Here is a 7,898-nt window from a genome sequence, read left to right as displayed (position 1 = left end):
TCGAGGGCGAAGTGGGTGTTTCTCTCAAAAATTTCAAAAGAGTAGGATGGGTCTTTGTTCAAAAATGATTTCTATGAATTATAGGGTCTCCCAAAAATTTTGTGGCAATTTTATAAAAATTATTTGAATTAGTTTTAGTGCAACAGAGGCAACTTAGAGTTTGAGAATGGCATTAAAGGAATTTTTTGGGGGGTAAATTCTATTATGAAATAATTCCTACTGTTATTTAAAATATAAATGAAATGATTTGGAACACCAAGCAAGAGTTACGTTTCAAGTTGCTGAACCTTTTCATATAAGCTTGTAGAAGATTTAATTGATCATACAGAAAATGAAAAACGAAGGTCATACCGATCCTAGTTGGTATTATTTTTCATGGCTAGAAGATATATTGTTGTACCCCGAGTGAAGGGAAGGAGTTTGCTAGGTTTTGTCTCCGACCATCGTGTCGTGATGATTTTGCAGGTACCCCGAGAGGCCCTTGAGTTTGCCGGAATGTCGATTAACTTCCGTTCTGGCAAATTCGGGTACTCCATATGTCCTAACTTCAGCAAAGGTCATGCTGAAATTTTTCGTGAAATTTAGCATGACTTTTCTAAAAATAGGACATATGGGGTACTTGCGACAAATGCATGGGCCGGGGTATCTTAGTACTTAATTAAGTAGGATCAACTGCCTCTTGTGTTATACATATAGAAGTGTGATATCAACTCATAGTTATTACTAATGTCAGCTGCTCGTCATCGATAAACCCTAATCTGGAAGAGGAGCCACTCATCCTATGTAGTTTTGAATTATGAACGTAGGAAATGTCATCATCGGACGACGAAAGTCTCCCGGGGGAGTGCGCTGGTGCCACGACGATCGAGGTCTGTGCGACATGCCTCAACTGGACAATGATCGGCGCTTCAGCATTAAGCTCGAGGAGACCTTCAAAGTTGAAATGGTACGCAACGACGACAATTGTTTTTTTCATAATTAAGCATGACTTCAACTATTTCAACGTGTAATTTTCATCTTTTACAATTCGAATATAGCTTATCCCATGCCATGCAAGACGCTATGTCTTGGAGAGGATGGATTTTGAAGACCATGAAATTTCTGAAACAAAGAAAATTCACCTAAGGACTCATCACGATGTGGACTTTGAAGTAAATCTGTATAATTCTAGGAGCGTAACCCATTTTGGTTGCAAAAATTGGGAAGCATTTTTCAAGATGTATGGTTTTGATGAGGGTATGCTTGTCACCATGGATCTTGGTAATCCTGGCATCGACCAAGACAATATGGACATTTGGTTCCTTGTTGATACGCCTCCAGTTCTACCACTATGTGAGTTTCTCAAACATAGTTATTAGCTAATTTATATTGTTTATTTCAAAATATGACAGCTTATTTCCATTTACAGCTTATTTTTATTGTTCAAAGAATGTGCGGGAGATGGTAGACAAAACCCACTACACCGATGGCTCCGAATTAACAACCTACCAGGAGAAAAATCATCTGGTCGGATTTTGTACTGACATTGAGAATTACAATATCTACAATCAAACTCCTCAACATTATGGTCAATACGTGCCACTAGTGCATGTTTTCAACTACGGTAACTACCATGGAGATACCCTGGTAAGATTTTTACTATTACGACATCCATGCATCTTTTGCATACTTCTAAAACTAGTGCATCATTTCTAACTATGAAGTTATTACTATGTTTTTCAACAGATAATCCCAAAGAATTGTGTACCTCATTTGATGTATCAGAAAGGTAGTCTTAATGGAACATACAGCCAGGTCATCCTACGAATCTCAACTGTCCATACGAGATTTCTAAAAGAAGTGGAGACATGAAAATCAAAGGATGGAAAAAATGTATGGACAGTCGAAGGAGGTTCTTGGAAGCAAAAGGAAGTGAAGCGCAAGAATTGGAGACATGATGTTCTCCATTCTCCATAATGGAGAGTCAGGGTCTATATTGTTTTATGCTATTTTACCTTAAATAGGGTATTTAGGTCCTGCCTAATACTGATGATCATGTGCTAAGAACAATTAAGTAGGGTTGGTTCGATGACTATCAAGATGATGATCATATGACTTGTTATTAATAACGAGTAGAAGTTGTATGATGATGATTAGTAGGACTTGTTAGGATTAGTATTACTTCCGACAAACTCGCTACTCGCGGTCTCGAGACTTGTAATGTTCTATCTTTGTTCGGTCTTTTGAATTCAGAGACTAATATGATGAATTGTATTCGGAGACTAATCTTCTATTGTATTCGATGAATCTAATGTTGCTGTGTGGTGCTGTCTATATTCTGTCCAATAATATATTTTGTAACCTGTGCAAAAATCAGAAAAGTAAAAACAAAACAAAACTTAATATTCATACTAATGGCGCATCATCCCACAGTGCGCCATTAGTATGCCAAAGCACATGGGTAAATATGGCCCCCTGGGAGGCATACTAATGGCGCATGTTGGTCTATACTAATGGCGCACGGCGTGGTGCGCCATTAGTATATAATACTAGTGGCGTTGTACTAGTGGCGCACCAGTAGTGCGCCATTAGTAGGCAAAACTAGTTCGCCACTAGTAGGCCTTTTCCTAGTAGTGTTACTTAAACATGGTGCTCAATGCTATATATTATTTCCCAATGATGTATGGCAATCCTATGATGTTTGAGTAGATCTGTTTTGTCCTATGGGTTAATTGATGATCATGACTGGTTTGAGTTGCATGTTCTATTATTGGTGCTGTCCTATGGTGCTCTCCGTGTCGCGCAAGCATGAGGGATCCCTGCTGTAGGGTTTGCAATATGTTCATGATTTGCTTATGGTCGGTGGCGTGAGTGACAGAAGCACATACCCGAGTAAGTAGGTTGTTTGCGTATGGGAATAAAGAGGACTTGATACTTTAATGCTATGGCTGGGTTTTACCTTAATGATCTTTAGTAGTTGCGGATGCTTGCTAGAGTTCCAATCATAAGTGCATATGATCCAAGAACAGAAAGTATGTTAGCTTATGCCTCTCCCTCAAATAAAATTGCAATAGTGATTACCGGTCTAGTTATCGATTGCCTAGGGACAAATAACTTTCTCATGACAAAAAGCTCTCTACTAAAACTAACATAGTTGTGTCTTCATCTAAACAACCCCTACTTTTTATTTAAACGCTCTTTATTATCTTGCAAACCTATCCAATAACACCTACAAAGTACTTCTAGTTTCATACTTGTTCTAGGTAAAGCGAACGTTAAGCGTGCGTAGAGTTGTATCGGTGGTCGATAGAACTTGAGGGAATATTTGTTCTACCTTTAGCTCATCGTTGGGTTTGACACTCTTACTTATCGAAAGAGACTACTGAAAGTGCTAGTTATCGACTAGAGGGGGGTGAATAGGCGATTTTTATGAAAGTCTTCAAAACATGGGAGTTTTGAAGACAAACGATAGAAATGAACCTATAAACATGCAGCGGAAGGTAGACTACACTAGACAAGCCATAATCAAGTATTCAATGAAGTGAAAGCACGAAGACTAATAGCAACTAGGCAGTACGGATCAGGATGGAAAATAGTATGAAACCAATCAGAACAAACAGTCACACAGTGAAGACAAATAGATAATGCAAACAGACAATGACTTCACAAGGACCAACTGTAAATAAAGAGATGAGAAGGATAGAACCAATTGCTTGTTGAAGACAATGATTTGTTGGACCAGTTCCAGTTGCTGTGACAACTGTACGTCTAGTTAGGGAGGCTGAGATTTAACTCAGAAAACCGTGTCTTCACCTTATCCCCCTTGAGCTAAGAACACCCAGTCCTCACCCAATCACTCATGTAAGTCTTCAAGGTAGACTTCCAAACCTTCACAGATTTCGTTCACCGGCGATCCACAATGACTCTTGGATGCTCAGAACGCGATGCCTAACCGGCTGGAGGATTCACACTCCTCAAGTGTAACAAGTCTTCAGATCACACAGACAGGAAGACTTCAGTGATGCCTAACACTCTTTGGCTCTGCGTGTTTAGGGCTTTGTCCTCACAAGGATTTCTCTCTCTCAAAGGCTTCGACAAAAGCCGTGTACTAACTCTGAGCAGCCGACCAATTTATGGTGTAGGGGGTGGGCTATTTATAGCCACTAGGCAACCCGACCTGATTTGTCCGAAATGACCCTGGGTCACTAAGGAACTGACATGTGTTCCAACGGTCAGATTTCAAACTCACGCGGCAACTTTACTTGGGCTACAAGTAAAGCTGACTTATCCAGCTCTAGATAAGTTTTGCTCTCATTGTGTTCGCTCGAAGACATAGGATTGTGGTTAAGCATCACTTCAGTCACTCTGACTTTGTTCACTGGGACCCCACTTAACAGTACGGTGGTTCCTATGACTCAACAAAGAAGAAAAGGAAACAACGAAACAACTAAATCTTCGCTCTCCATAGTCTTCACGCGATGTCTTCTCTTGTCATAGTCTTCAATGTGAATATCTTCACATACAACCTTTGTCTTCAATGTCTTCATACATTTTTAGGGGTCATCTCCGGTAGGTAAACCGAATCAATGAGGGACTACTACCTGTGTTGTCCTGCAATTCTCACAAACACATTAGTCCCTTAACCAGGTTTGTCATCAATACTCCAAAACCAACTAGGGGTGGCACTAGATGCACTTACAATCTCCCCCTTTTTGGTGATTGATGACAAACTGGTTGAAGTTTTCAACGGGGATAAAAGTATGTGAAATTGTAAAGGATTTAGGTATTGTCTTCGTAAGTAGCAGAAAGGCTCCCCCTGAAGATGTGCATATAAGTATTTTGCTTTTGAATGCAAATGCACATGGCAGGTTGTACTTGCGGAGCTCCTCTTCTACTTATGAAGATAATTCATCATGCATGAAAGGATATAACGAAGATAATGACATGCATAATGAAAAACGGACATCTACAAAATGACTTTGTGCGGAATTTATCGTCGCACATGCGGAATTTATCATCGTAACACATAGTGTCGAAAAGGTAGCAGACGGCCATCAAGTTTAAGTGTTACAACTCAAAACGAACCAAATGTATCAAAAGCGAGAGTTGTAAGCACTTGTCAAAAGTAGCAAAAGTATAGCAACCACCCATATGGACCCGCTTGAAGACTATCAACTCATATGCTTCTCCCCCTTTTGTCAGTAATGACCAAAAAGGTTTGAAGACATAGAGCTTCTACTCGTTCCCATGAGGAGTAGGCGAAGCAGCAGGGTCGTCGTTGAGGGTCGGTGGTGCAGAAGAACTTGGTGCAGTGTCGACACGCGCTGAAGTTGGAGGTGGTGAGGTAGCATCATCTTGATCATCTATGACTCTGGCATTCACCGTTGCAGCTGAGGAGGAATATTCAGAGTCTTCGAGTGAGGGAGCCTGATGCAATTGAGAATTCCTTGGAGGAGTTGAGTCAAACTTGAATCTCTCTGTGAAGCCATCGTCTTTAAGATCAGCTTTAGCACTGAGCAATGTCAAGCTCTTCCATGACCTCCGACAGGTTTCATGTATAACAAAGGCATTCTTGGTGGCAAGATTTCGAATGCGATTGACATCCACCAAGAGGCTTTGCATCTGGAGCTTAAGCCAGTCATGATGCTTATCCTGTTTCTGATGTAGAGCGACAAGAAGCTCTCGGTCATTGAGAACACGAGATCGCTTCCGAGGCCTTTGGGCGATGGTACTTGTAGTGGCTTCAGTTTGGGTGCGAGGGGCACGTGTATCGCCAGCCAAGGGATAAACACGAGAAACGGTCTGAACTCCTTCAATGGGCTGGGTGAAGCTTTGATGATCGACATTGTGAAGATAAATTGGCTCCTTTGCAGGCTCTGGGTAAATGGCTTCGACAGACAGATCAACCTTTGGCAAGAATATAAGATGATTGCGCGCAGACGGCTGATAGTTGATAGCAGAGTGAAGCTTGATGAGGCGCATTACACATGGATCATAGAACTTCAGACCAAAGATATTGAAGCCAGATGCAGCCAATTTTCTGATGAAGAAGTCTTGAGCATTGAAGCTGATGCCATTGAAGATATAGAAAACCAATGTCTTCATTGCTCCTTCAAGCTTCGCTGCAGGAGAATGTCCTTTGACTGGCCAGAGAGTTCGCCTAATAATATGATAAATAGTGCGGGGCAGATACTCTAGGTCTTCAACAAAGAACTCCTTAGGATAGTCAGCGTCTTGTGGCAGTGGCTTCATCATGCTCAGCATTTGGCTCATGTTTGGCTCTGGCTTCTGGAAGATGCTTTCCAACGCATTCTAGTGTAGCTGACAACCTGGTTCATAATGTTCGCCAGGAGTGGGCAGGGCAGTAAGCTCAATGATGTCTTGGGCTTTAGCTTCATGGTGTACATCACCTGTCATCCACTCAGGGATCCAAGTCTTTGGATCCCTGTTGTAGCCGCGAATGTGAAGGGTAGCATAAAATTGTAGCAGAAGCTCTTCATTCCAATGTTCTTTGGCAGTCACAAACTGTAGAAGGTCAGCATCTCTGAAGCAGTCAAGGGCTTCTTCTAGGCAAGGCAGGCCAGCCATGGCTTCGCTGCTTAGACACATATGAGGGAAAATGCGCCCCTAATTGTATAAGATGCATGAATAGTAACTGCGCTGCTGATAAGTCCAGAATTGATCTGATGAGATTCTTGGCCTTGTGTAGGGGTTCTTGGCACTGTCAAAGAATGTGTTGTGTGCCTTGAAGCCATTCAGATTAAATGATCCTGGTGAAGTTGCAGTACTTGGAAACCTTTGCAGCCTTGGCTTTGGCTTCTGGACCTGAGGCCTGTGCTCCACATGATAGTCAAATTGCGGACCGACAGCAGGTGGAGGAACCAGAATGGGCCAGCGGACGGTGGTAAGTTGGCCTTGATAGAATGCTTGCTCAAGGGTGTGTGGCCGTGGAGGTGGTACAGGAGCAGTGGCATTGACTTCTGGCTCCAGATTTGCGTCAGGAGCCGCATTGGCTTCAGGTGCAATCACTTCTGGCAACACATTAACTTCAGGCGCCACAGCAGCTTCAGCCATGACAACGTCATTGGCTTCAGTATGGGTGTTGGTGGTCGCCTCAATGTTATCACCTCCACTCGAGTAGCTGGAGGGTCGGACATGTTCTCCTCGAGAACAACTTCAAGGTTGGTTGGGGGTGTAGCAACACGTTCTTCTTCATGTCTTGGCTCTTCTTGTTCATCGGCTGATGCAGCCGGAATATCTTCAGCCACTTTGGCTTCAGACTGGGGATGTTCGCAGTAGGAGAGGCTTCAGGAAAGATTTGGTGTGAAACGGATTGGCGCTCTTCTCCTTCTGGAATACTTGACAGAGTGACCTGTGGTCGTGGTCCTTTGTGAAGCCTGTGGAACACTGGCGACGCTTGTGAAGATGGAGTTGGTTGGGCCACAAAGTCATTGTCTTCAAGCACCGAAGTGGTGACTTGAGGTGGGGGAGTACTTGGTGATTCTTCTCGACGGGGGGAGTCTTGTGGGTGAACAGCCCATGAGTCATCCTGAGCAATTGGCGTCAATGGACGACCAATGCTGATGAGTTTGATGTTTGTGAGAACAGGCGATGATACCACATTGTGTTTGATCTGAGGAAGGGCTTCATCATCTTCCACATTGTCTTGAAGACCAATGTCTTCAGCTGCGATGGGGTCAACAGCTGGAATGTATTCAACTTCTGGAGCCTCTGTGGAAGCAGGATCATGAACTATCTACTGGCGCTCACGGTGTTTAGACGCAGGACGAGCAACTGAGATTGGCTCAACGACAAGGGGCTCTGTGGGAGCAGCCCGATCTTTCTTCTTGGTTTTTCTCTTCTTGGTCGGTGGAGCATTGTTAGTGGTGGCCTTGGTCTTGCGCTTTCAGGCTTCGGCT

Source organism: Triticum urartu, chromosome 3A, assembly GCF_056163025.1.
Source record: "Triticum urartu cultivar PI428250 chromosome 3A, HENAU_Tu73, whole genome shotgun sequence".
Classification (NCBI taxonomy): domain Eukaryota; kingdom Viridiplantae; phylum Streptophyta; class Magnoliopsida; order Poales; family Poaceae; genus Triticum; species Triticum urartu.
The sequence above is the reverse complement of the archived record's forward strand: the minus strand, read 5'-3'. Positions refer to the sequence as shown.